Here is an 18,820-nt window from a genome sequence, read left to right as displayed (position 1 = left end):
CCCAGAGGAGAGTGGCTGAATAGGGGGTGTACTCACCTCAGGACAGGGACCCATTGGTCCCTGCCCTTCGCCTACCTGTAACGCCCCTAAATTTAGTATTTAGGGGCACCCTGAACCTTCCTTCCCCAGATTCCAGATTCCGAAATACAAAGAAGAGGAAGAAGAAAGAAGACCTGCCCTGCAGCTGCTAAGAAGAGGAAGACACCCACTGCTTTGGCACCAGCCCTACAGGCCTGGCGACACTCGAACCTGCTCTTGCTCCAACCCGGCATCTATTGTGGCCAGCAACCTCACAAACCCCGGAGGACCTGGCTACCTTTTGGCTCTAAGCCCCTGGGACTCCCATGAGTAGAGGGTCTACTCAAAATCTACTTCTAATCCCTGGCATCAGCCCGGAACCGCGAACCCTACACACTCTGCACCCGCCAAGCCTGGCCTGTGCCGGAGTGACCAAAGACCACGAGGACGACCCCACGACGACTGTGAACCCGAGTCCGGCACCCAAGGACTTCCCTAGACGCTCCTGACGACACCTGCAGCCTCAGAACCAGGTACCCCCCCAACGCGATCAACAGAGGGTAAGATTTCCCGACACCAAAAGGCACCCCTGCACCCGGCGCCCTGCGGCTCCCTGTGCCCAAATCCTGGGTACCTACCTATCCTCCAACTACCCAACTTACCTCTCGAAGTGGTGGTGGCACCTAAAGAATCTTCGTCCCCGAGCTTGCAATCTTTTTCTAAACCGGAGCTCTCCCATTGAAATCAATTGAGCGCCCAAGAGCTCAAAAGCACCCTGCACCCAGCCGCCCGAGTGGCCCTGGCAGTGTAACCTCTACACCTATCTACTTCCCCATTTTCCCTGAGCAAGTGACCAGGAGCCCAGCTCCCACAGCCGCGTAGCCTGCTAGTCAGCAGCCACCAACCAAGGCCCCCCTACATCTCATAGGATAACATTGGGCCTAACTCTCTCTGCACCCGGCTGCCCCTGTGCCGCTGAGGGTGAAAAAACTCTACCTACCTGACCCTGGGAGACCCCTGAGTCTATGCCCAGAACCTTAACTCTGCCAGTCGAGTACTTACCTTCACACCGATAACTCAATTTTCTCCATAGGGTAACATTGACTGGTTTCTTCTGAAAATTTCTTCAAAGTGTGGAGTTTTCAAAACTTAAAATATTCACCCAAAATCAGCCGAGTAACGAAAACGAAAATACTCACCTGCTATTAGGTGAGCTCCCAGTGCTGGATCTTGGTGCCCAGCACTGACTCTGAAAAATACTTACAACTGTACTTACCAGTAACCCAATTTTCTTCCATAGGGAATCATTGACTGTTTTTCTGTGAAATTTCTTCAGAATGTCAATTTCTGCAAACTTTAAATATTCTTTAAAAATCGTATAACTTCTGAAAACGTAATTACTTACCTGTTTTGGATAAAGGTCCCAGTACTGAGTCTAGGCACCCAGTACTGGATTACAAAAGTAACGAGAACATACTATACCTGCAGCTTGAATTTTCTTCCTTAGGGAATCATTGACTGTTTTCTATGAAATTTCTTTTTAGTGTCAACTTTTAAAATAGCAAAATATTACTTAAAAATCCTAGTAGTAACTAAGTCGACTTTTATCACTTGTTTCTAAGTACTGTCCCAGGACTGAATCTAGGATCCAGTCCTGGAATCTCTAAAGTAATCCTGAAAGTAATCTATTGCAAATAACTTGAAATTTCCATTGAACTCAATGCATTATTGTGTTTAAAACTGTGTTGCCTATTGCAACAACTTATAACTTTCTACAAAAGCCAATTGCATATTGCAAAAGTATTTAAATAAAGCATCTCATTCTGAGAAAGTATATTTTAATTCCTATTGTTGGTTCTAAAACAAAACAGACATATATTTTTTATACAAACCATTGGCCTAGAGTTCAGTTATTGAGTGTGTGAAATCATTTCGCTGAGTGTGTACAACAAATGCTTTACACTGTCCTCTGATACTGCCTTACTGCTCGACCAAGCTACCACTTTAGAGACTAAGGTTATTTCTAACTTTAGCCTCTGCCAAACCTCTGGGGACTGTGGACTCTGTACACCCTGTACCTATTTTGGAACAGTAAATACAGAGCCACTTTCTCACAATAGTACATTTGATCTAAAACCTAGAGAGATGCTGAATAAATGTCTGAATCTTCGGACACTGCGCAGCTTCTAAATCAATTAGCACCCAAAGTTTAATATGTGTACCTTACCTAATGATTAAGCGGACCCTCTTTTACGCATATAAAAAACACGTTGGTTGAAATGAAACAGTTAATGAAAAACATATCGAGCAAAGAGTATTGATATTCTATGAAAAATATCTACACCTTTTTTCTTACTGAATAAATACATTGATGTAGAATCAATCATTTTTTGACACAATTGATCTAGCCTCCGTAAAGATTATCCTAAATTACCAACAACAACTGTTGTTCAAGTTGACAAGACTAGGTATTGCGCAAAGTTTTGAATAAGCAACAATCACACCTCGGATACACCGCATTGGTTACAATACTGCCACTATTTGAAGATAACTTCCAATTGGCAATATGAGCAGTCCCACAATCGTGACACTTTTGTCTCTTACAGGGAGACAAAGTTGGAACATATGCACTGATCAGAGAGATATGCAAGCATACTTTCTATGTTTTCTATCACTCAGGTCAAAAGCCAGACAACAGGTGGACTACTTTATCTTCTGTTGGTTCTGCAGATAAGTGCCCATTGGGCTCTGGGATTCCATATGCTAATTAGCAGATTTCACTATACAGCCTCCTTTGGCACCTCCCTTCATCCCTCTCTATGCGTGATGTCATCAGTACATGATTCTGTATGCAAACACATATACTCCTAAGCCCCATCTGGCTCCTTCCAAAACGAGTTATTGTACCTAAATGCAAGCAGAGCAACCAAAGGAGTACTATTCTAGAATATTACAAGAGTTCACTTTGGCACCTCTTTGTTCACCCAGATACAAGATGCCTTTCTTGTAAAAGGATACATATCAGTCTGCCGACAAAGGAGTGTACAATCTCAGCTATTCACTCAATAGCCGACAAAATAGCACATTAGCTCTGCTACTTAGAGAGATGCTGAATGAATGTCTGAAGCTTTGGACACTGTGCAGCTTTCAAGACAATTAGATCACAAAGTTTAATGCGTGTACCTTACCTATTGATTAAGAGGACCCTTTTCCACTGATATGAGAAACACTTTAGTTGAAATAAAACAGTTGTTAAAAAAACATATTGACCAATGAGTATTGACATTCTATGAAAAATATCTACACCTTTTTGCTTACTAAATAACTATAATGATGTATAATCAATCTTCTTTTGACACAATTGATCCAGCCTCCATAGAGACTATCAAAAATTGCCAATATCAACTATTTTTCAAGTTGACATGGCGGGGTATTGGGTAAAGTTTTCAATAAGCAATAATCACGCCTCGGATAGACCTCATTGGCTATGATACTGCCACTGCACAAAGATAACATCAGCTAGGCGATATGAGCAGTCCCACAACGGTGACACTTTTGTCTGTTACAGGGAGACAAATTTGAAACGTGCACCGATCAGAGAGATATGCAAGCATACTTTCTATGTTTTCTATCACTCGAGTCAAAAGCCAGACATCATATGTACTACTCTATCTTCTGTTGCTTCTGCAGGTAAGTGCCCGTTGGGCTCTGGGATTCCGTATGCTAATTAGCAGATTTCACTATACAGCCTCCTTTGGCACCTCCCTTCATCCCTCTCTATGTGGGATGTCATCAGTACATGATTATGTATGCAACCACATATCCTCCTAAGCCCAAGCAGGCTCCTCCCACAACTAGTTCTTGTACCTAAATGCAAGAAAGCAACCAAAGGTGTACTATTCTAGAATATTACAAGAGTTAACTTTGGTGCCTCTTGTTCACCCGGATACGAGATGCCTTTCTTGTAAATGGATACATATCAGTCTGCGGACAAAGGAGTGTACAATCTCAGCTATTCACTCAATAGCTGACAAAATAGTTGTGTGAAAGTGCCATCTTTCTTGAATGGTATGCCCCCACTTTTTGCTGAATTGCTGAATGTACTTTGACTGAGTGTGCCCTGGACTCCTGCCAAGCAGGAGCCCAGGGCCTATGTTCCTTCCCAAAACAAAAATCTCAAAACAAAATTGGCAAACCCTGGCCACATGTCAGCCCCTGGTAAGTGGTACCCTAGGTACCCAGGGCCTTGTGACCAGGGAAGGCCTCTAAGGGCTGCAGCACTCATTGTGCCACCCTTAGAGGCCCTGTACCCTAACACACACACACTGCCCTGGCAGGCTGAGTGTCTGGGTACAAGACAAAACAGAGAATCGACATGGCACACATCCCTGTGTGCCATGCCCACAACCTTCACTGCCCTGGCATACATCAGCCACCCCTCTAGCTGGGTGCCCTATGCCAGTGGTGTGGGCACAGAGGCAGGAGCCCGGTGCCCCTACAGTACCCAGGTCCATTCCTGGGCCATGTAAGTGCAGTGCTTCCATTTAAGAGTACATGGTGCTGGGAGCTTGTCAAACACGAACTCCACAGCACTATAATGGCAGCACAGAAGACTGAGAAGTTTGGTATCAAACTGCTCAGCACATTAAACCCACACTGATGCCAGTATGGTATTTAATGTACCAAGCACCACAGAGGGCATCTTAGAGAGGCCCCCTGAAACCTAACCTACAATCCACGTCTGTTCTGAGGCTGCCTAGGCTGCCACACAGCAGACATGTTGCTGGACCCCTGGGTAGGAGAGCCCCTGCTCTCCTGGGTCTGCAACAATGCACATCCTGGGCGAGATGCTAGATCTCCTCCCCCAGGATGGGCAGGGGGAAGCTTCAAAGGCATGCCGCCTCTGTGAGCTTCCCCAGGCCACTTGCAACCCCCACTCTGGCGGGAAGCTTGGCCGGAAACCCCAAACAAGGACAGGGGATGGGCCAGCCTGCCAACTCCACCCCTCAGGTGGGGAAGGCGAGGTGAAGCACATCTCCGGGCGCTCGCCATCTTGAAGATGGGAGGCCCTACCCAATCAGGACTAGGCTGCTGCCCCCCTCCCAGAGGAGAGTGGCTGAATAGGGGGTGTACTCACCTCAGGACAGGGACCCATTGGTCCCTGCCCTTCGCCTACCTGTAACGCCCCTAAATTTAGTATTTAGGGGCACCCTGAACCTTCCTTCCCCAGATTCCAGATTCCGAAATACAAAGAAGAGGAAGAAGAAAGAAGACCTGCCCTGCAGCTGCTAAGAAGAGGAAGACACCAACTGCTTTGGCACCAGCCCTACAGGCCTGGCGACACTCAAACCTGCTCCTGCTCCAACCCGGCATCTATTGTGGCCAGCAACCTCACAAACCCCGGAGGACCTGGCTACCTTTTGGCTCTAAGCCCCTGGGACTCCCATGAGTAGAGGGTCTACTCAAAATCTACTTCTAATCCCTGGCATCAGCCCGGAACCGCGAACCCTACACACTCTGCACCCGCCAAGCCTGGCCTGTGCCGGAGTGACCAAAGACCACGAGGACGACCCCACGACGACTGTGAACCCGAGTCCGGCACCCAAGGACTTCCCTAGACGCTCCTGACGACACCTGCAGCCTCAGAACCAGGTACCCCCCCCAACGAGATCAACAGAGGGTAAGATTTCCCGACACCAAAAGGCACCCCTGCACCCGGCGCCCTGCGGCTCCCTGTGCCCAAATCCTGGGTACCTACCTATCCTCCAACTACCCAACTTACCTCTCGAAGTGGTGGTGGCACCTAAAGAATCTTCGTCCCCGAGCTTGCAATCTTTTTCTAAACCGGAGCTCTCCCATTGAAATCAATTGAGCGCCCAAGAGCTCAAAAGCACCCTGCACCCAGCCGCCCGAGTGGCCCTGGCAGTGTAACCTCTACACCTATCTACTTCCCCATTTTCCCTGAGCAAGTGACCAGGAGCCCAGCTCCCACAGCCGCGTAGCCTGCTAGTCAGCAGCCACCAACCAAGGCCCCCCTACATCTCATAGGATAACATTGGGCCTAACTCTCTCTGCACCCGGCTGCCCCTGTGCCGCTGAGGGTGAAAAAACTCTACCTACCTGACCCTGGGAGACCCCTGAGTCTATGCCCAGAACCTTAACTCTGCCAGTCGAGTACTTACCTTCACACCGATAACTCAATTTTCTCCATAGGGTAACATTGACTGGTTTCTTCTGAAAATTTCTTCAAAGTGTGGAGTTTTCAAAACTTAAAATATTCACCCAAAATCAGCCGAGTAACGAAAACGAAAATACTCACCTGCTATTAGGTGAGCTCCCAGTGCTGGATCTTGGTGCCCAGCACTGACTCTGAAAAATACTTACAACTGTACTTACCAGTAACCCAATTTTCTTCCATAGGGAATCATTGACTGTTTTTCTGTGAAATTTCTTCAGAATGTCGATTTCTGCAAACTTTAAATATTCTTTAAAAATCGTATAACTTCTGAAAACGTAATTACTTACCTGTTTTGGATAAAGGTCCCAGTACTGAGTCTAGGCACCCAGTACTGTATTACAAAAGTAACGAGAACATACTATACCTGCAGCTTGAATTTTCTTCCTTAGGGAATCATTGACTGTTTTCTATGAAATTTCTTCTGTCAACTTTTAAAATAGCAAAATATTACTTAAAAATCCTAGTAGTAACTAAGTCGACTTTTATCACTTGTTTCTAAGTACTGTCCCAGGACTGAATCTAGGATCCAGTCCTGGAATCTCTAAAGTAATCCTGAAAGTAATCTATTGCAAATAACTTGAAATTTCCATTGAACTCAATGCATTATTGTGTTTAAAACTGTGTTGCCTATTGCAACAACTTATAACTTTCTACAAAAGCCAATTGCATATTGCAAAAGTATTTAAATAAAGCATCTCATTCTGAGAAAGTATATTTTAATTCCTATTGTTGGTTCTAAAACAAAACAGACATATATTTTTTATACAAACCATTGGCCTAGAGTTCAGTTATTGAGTGTGTGAAATCATTTCGCTGACTGAGTGTGTACAACAAATGCTTTACACTGTCCTCTGATACTGCCTTACTGCTCGACCAAGCTACCACTTTAGAGACTAAGGTTATTTCTAACTTTAGCCTCTGCCAAACCTCTGGGGACTGTGGACTCTGTACACCCTGTACCTATTTTGGAACAGTATATACAGAGCCACTTTCTCACAATAGTACATTTGATCTAAAACCTAGAGAGATGCTGAATAAATGTCTGAATCTTCGGACACTGCGCAGCTTCTAAATCAATTAGCACCCAAAGTGTAATATGTGTACCTTACCTAATGATTAAGCGGACCCTCTTTTACGCATATAAAAAACACGTTGGTTGAAATGAAACAGTTAATGAAAAACATATCGAGCAAAGAGTATTGATATTCTATGAAAAATATCTACACCTTTTTTCTTACTGAATAAATACATTGATGTATAATCAATCATTTTTTGACACAATTGATCTAGCCTCCGTAAAGATTAACCTAAATTACCAACAACAACTGTTGTTCAAGTTGACAAGATTAGGTATTGCGCAAAGTTTTGAATAAGCAACAATCACACCTCGGATACACCGCATTGGTTACAATACTGCCACTATTTGAAGATAACTTCCAATTGGCAATATGAGCAGTCCCACAATCGTGACACTTATGTCTCTTACAGGGAGACAAAGTTGGAACATATGCACTGATCAGAGAGATATGCAAGCATACTTTCTATGTTTTCTATCACTCAGGTCAAAAGCCAGACATCAGGTGGACTACTTTATCTTCTGTTGGTTCTGCAGATAAGTGCCCATTGGGCTCTGGGATTCCATATGCTAATTAGCAGATTTCACTATACAGCCTCCTTTGGCACCTCCCTTCATCCCTCTCTATGTGTGATGTCATCAGTACATGATTCTGTATGCAAACACATATACTCCTAAGCCCCATCTGGCTCCTTCCAAAACGAGTTATTGTACCTAAATGCAAGCAGAGCAACCAAAGGAGTACTATTCTAGAATATTACAAGAGTTCACTTTGGCACCTCTTTGTTCACCCAGATACAAGATGCCTTTCTTGTAAAAGGATACATATCAGTCTGCCGACAAAGGAGTGTACAATCTCAGCTATTCACTCAATAGCCGACAAAATAGCACATTAGCTCTGCTACTTAGAGAGATATTGAATGAATGTCTGAAGCTTTGGACACTGTGCAGCTTCCAAGACAATTAGATCATAAAGTTTAATACGTGTACCTTACCTATTGATTAAGAGGACCCTTTTCCACTGATATGAGAAACACTTTAGTTGAAATAAAACAGTTGTTAAAAAAACATATTGACCAATGAGTATTGACATTCTATGAAAAATATCTACACCTTTTTGCTTACTAAATAACTATAATGATGTATAATCAATCTTCTTTTGACACAATTGATCCAGCCTCCATAGAGACTATCAAAAATTGCCAATATCAACTATTTTTCAAGTTGACATGGCGGGGTATTGGGTAAAGTTTTCAATAAGCAATAATCACGCCTCGGATAGACCTCATTGGCTACGATACTGCCACTGCACAAAGATAACATCAGCTAGGCGATATGAGCAGTCCCACAACGGTGACACTTTTGTCTGTTACAGGGAGACAAATTTGAAACCTGCACCGATCTGAGAGATATGCAAGCATACTTTCTATGTTTTCTATCACTCGAGTCAAAAGCCAGACATCATATGTACTACTCTATCTTCTGTTGCTTCTGCAGGTAAGTGCCCGTTGGGCTCTGGGATTCCGTATGCTAATTAGCAGATTTCACTATACAGCCTCCTTTGGCACCTCCCTTCATCCCTCTCTATGTGGGATGTCATCAGTACATGATTATGTATGCAACCACATATCCTCCTAAGCCCAAGCAGGCTCCTCCCACAACTAGTTCTTGTACCTAAATGCAAGAAAGCAACCAAAGGTGTACTATTCTAGAATATTACAAGAGTTAACTTTGGTGCCTCTTGTTCACCCGGATCCGAGATGCCTTTCTTGTAAATGGATACATATCAGTCTGCGGACAAAGGAGTGTACAATCTCAGCTATTCACTCAATAGCCGACAAAATAGTTGTGTGAAAGTGCCATCTTTCTTGAATGGTATGCCCCCACTTTTTGCTGAATTGCTGAATGTACTTTGACTGAGTGTGCCCTGGACTCCTGCCAATCAGGAGCCCAGGGCCTATGTTCCTTCCCAAAACAAAAATCTCAAAACAAAATTGGCAAACCCTGGCCACATGTCAGCCCCCGGTAAGTGGTACCCTAGGTACCCAGGGCCTTGTGACCAGGGAAGGCCTCTAAGGGCTACAGCACTCATTGTGCCACCCTTAGAGGCCCTGTACCCTAACACACACACACTGCCCTGGCAGGCTGAGTGTCTGGGTACAAGACAAAACAGAGAATCGACATGGCACACATCCCTGTGTGCCATGCCCACAACCTTCACTGCCCTGGCATACATCAGCCACCCCTCTAGCTGGGTGCCCTATGCCAGTGGTGTGGGCACAGAGGCAGGAGCCCGGTGCCCCTACAGTACCCAGGTCCATTCCTGGGCCATGTAAGTGCAGTGCTTCCATTTAAGAGTACATGGTGCTGGGAGCTTGTCAAACACGAACTCCACAGCACTATAATGGCAGCACAGAAGACTGAGAAGTTTGGTATCAAACTGCTCAGCACATTAAACCCACACTGATGCCAGTACGGTATTTAATGTACCAAGCACCACAGAGGGCATCTTAGAGAGGCCCCCTGAAACCTAACCTACAATCCACGTCTGTTCTGAGGCTGCCTAGGCTGCCACACAGCAGACATGTTGCTGGACCCCTGGGTAGGAGAGCCCCTGCTCTCCTGGGTCTGCAACAATGCACATCCTGGGCGAGATGCTAGATCTCCTCCCCCAGGATGGGCAGGGGGAAGCTTCAAAGGCATGCCGCCTCTGTGAGCTTCCCCAGGCCACTTGCAACCCCCACTCTGGCGGGAAGCTTGGCCGGAAACCCCAAACAAGGACAGGGGATGGGCCAGCCTGCCAACTCCACCCCTCAGGTGGGGAAGGCGAGGTGAAGCACATCTCCGGGCGCTCGCCATCTTGAAGATGGGAGGCCCTACCCAATCAGGACTAGGCTGCTGCCCCCCTCCCAGAGGAGAGTGGCTGAATAGGGGGTGTACTCACCTCAGGACAGGGACCCATTGGTCCCTGCCCTTCGCCTACCTGTAACGCCCCTAAATTTACTATTTAGGGGCACCCTGAACCTTCCTTCCCCAGATTCCAGATTCCAAAATACAAAGAAGAGGAAGAAGAAAGAAGACCTGCCCTGCAGCTGCTAAGAAGAGGAAGACACCAACTGCTTTGGCACCAGCCCTACAGGCCTGGCGACACTCGAACCTGCTCCTGCTCCAACCCGGCATCTATTGTGGCCAGCAACCTCACAAACCCCGGAGGACCTGGCTACCTTTTGGCTCTAAGCCCCTGGGACTCCCATGAGTAGAGGGTCTACTCAAAATCTACTTCTAATCCCTGGCATCAGCCCGGAACCGCGAACCCTACACACTCTGCACCCGCCAAGCCTGGCCTGTGCCGGAGTGACCAAAGACCACGAGGACGACCCCACGACGACTGTGAACCCGAGTCCGGCACCCAAGGACTTCCCTAGACGCTCCTGACGACACCTGCAGCCTCAGAACCAGGTACCCCCCCAACGCGATCAACAGAGGGTAAGATTTCCCGACACCAAAAGGCACCCCTGCACCCGGCGCCCTGCGGCTCCCTGTGCCCAAATCCTGGGTACCTACCTATCCTCCAACTACCCAACTTACCTCTCGAAGTGGTGGTGGCACCTAAAGAATCTTCGTCCCCGAGCTTGCAATCTTTTTCTAAACCGGAGCTCTCCCATTGAAATCAATTGAGCGCCCAAGAGCTCAAAAGCACCCTGCACCCAGCCGCCCGAGTGGCCCTGGCAGTGTAACCTCTACACCTATCTACTTCCCCATTTTCCCTGAGCAAGTGACCAGGAGCCCAGCTCCCACAGCCGCGTAGCCTGCTAGTCAGCAGCCACCAACCAAGGCCCCCCTACATCTCATAGGATAACATTGGGCCTAACTCTCTCTGCACCCGGCTGCCCCTGTGCCGCTGAGGGTGAAAAAACTCTACCTACCTGACCCTGGGAGACCCCTGAGTCTATGCCCAGAACCTTAACTCTGCCAGTCGAGTACTTACCTTCACACCGATAACTCAATTTTCTCCATAGGGTAACATTGACTGGTTTCTTCTGAAAATTTCTTCAAAGTGTGGAGTTTTCAAAACTTAAAATATTCACCCAAAATCAGCCGAGTAACGAAAACGAAAATACTCACCTGCTATTAGGTGAGCTCCCAGTGCTGGATCTTGGTGCCCAGCACTGACTCTGAAAAATACTTACAACTGTACTTACCAGTAACCCAATTTTCTTCCATAGGGAATCATTGACTGTTTTTCTGTGAAATTTCTTCAGAATGTCAATTTCTGCAAACTTTAAATATTCTTTAAAAATCGTATAACTTCTGAAAACGTAATTACTTACCTGTTTTGGATAAAGGTCCCAGTACTGAGTCTAGGCACCCAGTACTGGATTACAAAAGTAACGAGAACATACTATACCTGCAGCTTGAATTTTCTTCCTTAGGGAATCATTGACTGTTTTCTATGAAATTTCTTCTAAGTGTCAACTTTTAAAATAGCAAAATATTACTTAAAAATCCTAGTAGTAACTAAGTCGACTTTTATCACTTGTTTCTAAGTACTGTCCCAGGACTGAATCTAGGATCCAGTCCTGGAATCTCTAAAGTAATCCTGAAAGTAATCTATTGCAAATAACTTGAAATTTCCATTGAACTCAATGCATTATTGTGTTTAAAACTGTGTTGCCTATTGCAACAACTTATAACTTTCTACAAAAGCCAATTGCATATTGCAAAAGTATTTAAATAAAGCATCTCATTCTGAGAAAGTATATTTTAATTCCTATTGTTGGTTCTAAAACAAAACAGACATATATTTTTTATACAAACCATTGGCCTAGAGTTCAGTTATTGAGTGTGTGAAATCATTTCGCTGACTGAGTGTGTACAACAAATGCTTTACACTGTCCTCTGATACTGCCTTACTGCTCGACCAAGCTACCACTTTAGAGACTAAGGTTATTTCTAACTTTAGCCTCTGCCAAACCTCTGGGGACTGTGGACTCTGTACACCCTGTACCTATTTTGGAACAGTATATACAGAGCCACTTTCTCACAATAGTACATTTGATCTAAAACCTAGAGAGATGCTGAATAAATGTCTGAATCTTCGGACACTGCGCAGCTTCTAAATCAATTAGCACCCAAAGTGTAATATGTGTACCTTACCTAATGATTAAGCGGACCCTCTTTTACGCATATAAAAAACACGTTGGTTGAAATGAAACAGTTAATGAAAAACATATCGAGCAAAGAGTATTGATATTCTATGAAAAATATCTACACCTTTTTTCTTACTGAATAAATACATTGATGTATAATCAATCATTTTTTGACACAATTGATCTAGCCTCCGTAAAGATTATCCTAAATTACCAACAACAACTGTTGTTCAAGTTGACAAGATTAGGTATTGCGCAAAGTTTTGAATAAGCAACAATCACACCTCGGATACACCGCATTGGTTACAATACTGCCACTATTTGAAGATAACTTCCAATTGGCAATATGAGCAGTCCCACAATCGTGACACTTATGTCTCTTACAGGGAGACAAAGTTGGAACATATGCACTGATCAGAGAGATATGCAAGCATACTTTCTATGTTTTCTATCACTCAGGTCAAAAGCCAGACATCAGGTGGACTACTTTATCTTCTGTTGGTTCTGCAGATAAGTGCCCATTGGGCTCTGGGATTCCATATGCTAATTAGCAGATTTCACTATACAGCCTCCTTTGGCACCTCCCTTCATCCCTCTCTATGTGTGATGTCATCAGTACATGATTCTGTATGCAAACACATATACTCCTAAGCCCCATCTGGCTCCTTCCAAAACGAGTTATTGTACCTAAATGCAAGCAGAGCAACCAAAGGAGTACTATTCTAGAATATTACAAGAGTTCACTTTGGCACCTCTTTGTTCACCCAGATACAAGATGCCTTTCTTGTAAAAGGATACATATCAGTCTGCCGACAAAGGAGTGTACAATCTCAGCTATTCACTCAATAGCCGACAAAATAGCACATTAGCTCTGCTACTTAGAGAGATGCTGAATGAATGTCTGAAGCTTTGGACACTGTGCAGCTTCCAAGACAATTAGATCACAAAGTTTAATACGTGTACCTTACCTATTGATTAAGAGGACCCTTTTCCACTGATATGAGAAACACTTTAGTTGAAATAAAACAGTTGTTAAAAAAACATATTGACCAATGAGTATTGACATTCTATGAAAAATATCTACACCTTTTTGCTTACTAAATAACTATAATGATGTATAATCAATCTTCTTTTGACACAATTGATCCAGCCTCCATAGAGACTATCAAAAATTGCCAATATCAACTATTTTTCAAGTTGACATGGCGGGGTATTGGGTAAAGTTTTCAATAAGCAATAATCACGCCTCGGATAGACCTCATTGGCTACGATACTGCCACTGCACAAAGATAACATCAGTTAGGCGATATGAGCAGTCCCACAACGGTGACACTTTTGTCTGTTACAGGGAGACAAATTTGAAACGTGCACCGATCAGAGAGATATGCAAGCATACTTTCTATGTTTTCTATCACTCGAGTCAAAAGCCAGACATCATATGTACTACTCTATCTTCTGTTGCTTCTGCAGGTAAGTGCCCGTTGGGCTCTGGGATTCCGTATGCTAATTAGCAGATTTCACTATACAGCCTCCTTTGGCACCTCCCTTCATCCCTCTCTATGTGGGATGTCATCAGTACATGATTATGTATGCAACCACATATCCTCCTAAGCCCAAGCAGGCTCCTCCCACAACTAGTTCTTGTACCTAAATGCAAGAAAGCAACCAAAGGTGTACTATTCTAGAATATTACAAGAGTTAACTTTGGTGCCTCTTGTTCACCCGGATCCGAGATGCCTTTCTTGTAAATGGATACATATCAGTCTGCGGACAAAGGAGTGTACAATCTCAGCTATTCACTCAATAGCCGACAAAATAGTTGTGTGAAAGTGCCATCTTTCTTGAATGGTATGCCCCCACTTTTTGCTGAATTGCTGAATGTACTTTGACTGAGTGTGCCCTGGACTCCTGCCAATCAGGAGCCCAGGGCCTATGTTCCTTCCCAAAACAAAAATCTCAAAACAAAATTGGCAAACCCTGGCCACATGTCAGCCCCCGGTAAGTGGTACCCTAGGTACCCAGGGCCTTGTGACCAGGGAAGGCCTCTAAGGGCTGCAGCACTCATTGTGCCACCCTTAGAGGCCCTGTACCCTAACACACACACACTGCCCTGGCAGGCTGAGTGTCTGGGTACAAGACAAAACAGAGAATCGACATGGCACACATCCCTGTGTGCCATGCCCACAACCTTCACTGCCCTGGCATACATCAGCCACCCCTCTAGCTGGGTGCCCTATGCCAGTGGTGTGGGCACAGAGGCAGGAGCCCGGTGCCCCTACAGTACCCAGGTCCATTCCTGGGCCATGTAAGTGCAGTGCTTCCATTTAAGAGTACATGGTGCTGGGAGCTTGTCAAACACGAACTCCACAGCACTATAATGGCAGCACAGAAGACTGAGAAGTTTGGTATCAAACTGCTCAGCACATTAAACCCACACTGATGCCAGTATGGTATTTAATGTACCAAGCACCACAGAGGGCATCTTAGAGAGGCCCCCTGAAACCTAACCTACAATCCACGTCTGTTCTGAGGCTGCCTAGGCTGCCACACAGCAGACATGTTGCTGGACCCCTGGGTAGGAGAGCCCCTGCTCTCCTGGGTCTGCAACAATGCACATCCTGGGCGAGATGCTAGATCTCCTCCCCCAGGATGGGCAGGGGGAAGCTTCAAAGGCATGCCGCCTCTGTGAGCTTCCCCAGGCCACTTGCAACCCCCACTCTGGCGGGAAGCTTGGCCGGAAACCCCAAACAAGGACAGGGGATGGGCCAGCCTGCCAACTCCACCCCTCAGGTGGGGAAGGCGAGGTGAAGCACATCTCCGGGCGCTCGCCATCTTGAAGATGGGAGGCCCTACCCAATCAGGACTAGGCTGCTGCCCCCCTCCCAGAGGAGAGTGGCTGAATAGGGGGTGTACTCACCTCAGGACAGGGACCCATTGGTCCCTGCCCTTCGCCTACCTGTAACGCCCCTAAATTTAGTATTTAGGGGCACCCTGAACCTTCCTTCCCCAGATTCCAGATTCCGAAATACAAAGAAGAGGAAGAAGAAAGAAGACCTGCCCTGCAGCTGCTAAGAAGAGGAAGACACCAACTGCTTTGGCACCAGCCCTACAGGCCTGGCGACACTCGAACCTGCTCCTGCTCCAACCCGGCATCTATTGTGGCCAGCAACCTCACAAACCCCGGAGGACCTGGCTACCTTTTGGCTCTAAGCCCCTGGGACTCCCATGAGTAGAGGCTCTACTCAAAATCTACTTCTAATCCCTGACATCAGCCCGGAACCGCGAACCCTACACACTCTGCACCCGCCAAGCCTGGCCTGTGCCGGAGTGACCAAAGACCACGAGGACGACCCCACGACGACTGTGAACCCGAGTCCGGCACCCAAGGACTTCCCTAGACGCTCCTGACGACACCTGCAGCCTCAGAACCAGGTACCCCCCCAACGCGATCAACAGAGGGTAAGATTTCCCGACACCAAAAGGCACCTCTGCACCCGGCGCCCTGCGGCTCCCTGTGCCCAAATCCTGGGTACCTACCTATCCTCCAACTACCCAACTTACCTCTCGAAGTCGTGGTGGCACCTAAAGAATCTTCGTCCCCGAGCTTGCAATCTTTTTCTAAACCGGAGCTCTCCCATTGAAATCAATTGAGCGCCCAAGAGCTCAAAAGCACCCTGCACCCAGCCGCCCGAGTGGCCCTGGCAGTGTAACCTCTACACCTATCTACTTCCCCATTTGCCCTGAGCAAGTGACCAGGAGCCCAGCTCCCACAGCCGCGTAGCCTGCTAGTCAGCAGCCACCAACCAAGGCCCCCCTACATCTCATAGGATAACATTGGGCCTAACTCTCTCTGCACCCGGCTGCCCCTGTGCCGCTGAGGGTGAAAAAACTCTACCTACCTGACCCTGGGAGACCCCTGAGTCTATGCCCAGAACCTTAACTCTGCCAGTCGAGTACTTACCTTCACACCGATAACTCACTTTTCTCCATAGGGTAACATTGACTGGTTTCTTCTGAAAATTTCTTCAAAGTGTGGAGTTTTCAAAACTTAAAATATTCACCAAAAATCAGCCGAGTAACGAAAACGAAAATACTCACCTGCTATTAGGTGAGCTCCCAGTGCTGGATCTTGGTGCCCAGCACTGACTCTGAAAAATACTTACAACTGTACTTACCAGTAACCCAATTTTCTTCCATAGGGAATCATTGACTGTTTTTCTGTGAAATTTCTTCAGTGTCAATTTCTGCAAACTTTAAATATTCTTTAAAAATCGTATAACTTCTGAAAACGTAATTACTTACCTGTTTTGGATAAAGGTCCCAGTACTGAGTCTAGGCACCCAGTACTGGATTACAAAAGTAACGAGAACATACTATACCTGCAGCTTGAATTTTCTTCCTTAGGGAATCATTGACTGTTTTCTATGAAATTTCTTCTAAGTGTCAACTTTTAAAATAGCAAAATATTACTTAAAAATCCTAGTAGTAACTAAGTCGACTTTTATCACTTGTTTCTAAGTACTGTCCCAGGACTGAATCTAGGATCCAGTCCTGGAATCTCTAAAGTAATCCTGAAAGTAATCTATTGCAAATAACTTGAAATTTCCATTGAACTCAATGCATTATTGTGTTTAAAACTGTGTTGCCTATTGCAACAACTTATAACTTTCTACAAAAGCCAATTGCATATTGCAAAAGTATTTAAATAAAGCATCTCATTCTGAGAAAGTATATTTTAATTCCTATTGTTGGTTGTAAAACAAAACAGACATATATTTTTTATACAAACCATTGGCCTAGAGTTCAGTTATTGAGTGTGTGAAATCATTTCGCTGACTGAGTGTGTACAACAAATGCTTTACACTGTCCTCTGATACTGCCTTACTGCTCGACCAAGCTACCACTTTAGAGACTAAGGTTATTTCTAACTTTAGCCTCTGCCAAACCTCTGGGGACTGTGGACTCTGTACACCCTGTACCTATTTTGGAACAGTATATACAGAGCCACTTTCTCACAATAGTACATTTGATCTAAAACCTAGAGAGATGCTGAATAAATGTCTGAATCTTCGGACACTGCGCAGCTTCTAAATCAATTAGCACCCAAAGTTTAATATGTGTACCTTACCTAATGATTAAGCGGACCCTCTTTTACGCATATAAAAAACACGTTGGTTGAAATGAAACAGTTAATGAAAAACATATCGAGCAAAGAGTATTGATATTCTATGAAAAATATCTACACCTTTTTTCTTACTGAATAAATACATTGATGTATAATCAATCATTTTTTGACACAATTGATCTAGCCTCCGTAAAGATTATCCTAAATTACCAACAACAACTGTTGTTCAAGTTGACAAGACTAGGTATTGCGCAAAGTTTTGAATAAGCAACAATCACACCTCGGATACACCGCATTGGTTACAATACTGCCACTATTTGAAGATAACTTCCAATTGGCAATATGAGCAGTCCCACAATCGTGACACTTTTGTCTCTTACAGGGAGACAAAGTTGGAACATATGCACTGATCAGAGAGATATGCAAGCATACTTTCTATGTTTTCTATCACTCAGGTCAAAAGCCAGACATCAGGTGGACTACTTTATCTTCTGTTGGTTCTGCAGATAAGTGCCCATTGGGCTCTGGGATTCCATATGCTAATTAGCAGATTTCACTATACAGCCTCCTTTGGCACCTCCCTTCATCCCTCTCTATGCGTGATGTCATCAGTACATGATTCTGTATGCAAACACATATACTCCTAAGCCCCATCTGGCTCCTTCCAAAACGAGTTATTGTACCTAAATGCAAGCAGAGCAACCAAAGGAGTACTATTCTAGAATATTACAAGAGTTCCCTTTGGCACCTCTTTGTTCACCCAGATACAAGATGCCTTTCTTGTAAAAGGATACATATCAGTCTGCCGACAAAGGAGTGTACAATCTCAGCTATTCACTCAATAGCCGACAAAATAGCACATTAGCTCTGCTACTTAGAGAGATGCTGAATGAATGTCTGAAGCTTGGGAGGAGCCTAGCGCGCATCCAAGATGGTCGCGTGAGCACAGGGCTCCCCGGACCCTCTCTGCTCCTCGGAATTTATCCTGAGAATATCCTGACGTGGCTTATGGAATCTGGGAGATAACGACCAGCTGGGCGTATATCTCTTTTCAAAACTCAAATCGGACCTGGGAATCCTGAGTTGTTGTCGTCGGAACTTTTGGGACCCACCCGACGGAGGTGGCCGGGGTGAAGGAGACCCGAGGGACCGGGCTGCAATTGAACAACAGCGGCTTCAGCGCGGTGCCAGCTGCCGATCCACCACTTTCGGTT

General features: G+C 45.3%; 7 non-coding genes across 7 annotated transcripts; all 7 read right to left on the bottom strand.

Annotated features, from left to right (window-relative positions):
- Window positions 1-2,426: 2,426 nt before the first annotated feature.
- LOC146783574 (U4 spliceosomal RNA) lies at window positions 2,427-2,567 on the bottom strand. The gene has a single exon (XR_014971264.1). It is a non-coding gene; the product is annotated as a U4 spliceosomal RNA (small nuclear RNA).
- Window positions 2,568-3,388: 821 nt separating this feature from the next.
- On the bottom strand, window positions 3,389-3,529 carry LOC146783573 (U4 spliceosomal RNA). The gene has a single exon (XR_014971053.1). It is a non-coding gene; the product is annotated as a U4 spliceosomal RNA (small nuclear RNA).
- A 4,017-nt stretch (window positions 3,530-7,546) lies between these two features.
- LOC146783572 (U4 spliceosomal RNA) lies at window positions 7,547-7,687 on the bottom strand. Its single transcript, XR_014971258.1, has one exon. It is a non-coding gene; the product is annotated as a U4 spliceosomal RNA (small nuclear RNA).
- An 821-nt stretch (window positions 7,688-8,508) lies between these two features.
- Window positions 8,509-8,649, bottom strand: LOC146783571 (U4 spliceosomal RNA). The gene has a single exon (XR_014971064.1). It is a non-coding gene; the product is annotated as a U4 spliceosomal RNA (small nuclear RNA).
- A 4,020-nt stretch (window positions 8,650-12,669) lies between these two features.
- LOC146783570 (U4 spliceosomal RNA) lies at window positions 12,670-12,810 on the bottom strand. The gene has a single exon (XR_014971246.1). It is a non-coding gene; the product is annotated as a U4 spliceosomal RNA (small nuclear RNA).
- An 821-nt stretch (window positions 12,811-13,631) lies between these two features.
- On the bottom strand, window positions 13,632-13,772 carry LOC146783569 (U4 spliceosomal RNA). Its single transcript, XR_014971063.1, has one exon. It is a non-coding gene; the product is annotated as a U4 spliceosomal RNA (small nuclear RNA).
- A 4,018-nt stretch (window positions 13,773-17,790) lies between these two features.
- LOC146783568 (U4 spliceosomal RNA) lies at window positions 17,791-17,931 on the bottom strand. Its single transcript, XR_014971263.1, has one exon. It is a non-coding gene; the product is annotated as a U4 spliceosomal RNA (small nuclear RNA).
- Window positions 17,932-18,820: the final 889 nt, after the last annotated feature.

The sequence above is a fragment of the Triturus cristatus genome, chromosome 11, assembly GCF_964204655.1.
Source record: "Triturus cristatus chromosome 11, aTriCri1.1, whole genome shotgun sequence".
Lineage (NCBI taxonomy): Eukaryota > Metazoa > Chordata > Amphibia > Caudata > Salamandridae > Triturus > Triturus cristatus.
The sequence above is the reverse complement of the archived record's forward strand: the minus strand, read 5'-3'. Positions and strand labels throughout refer to the sequence as shown.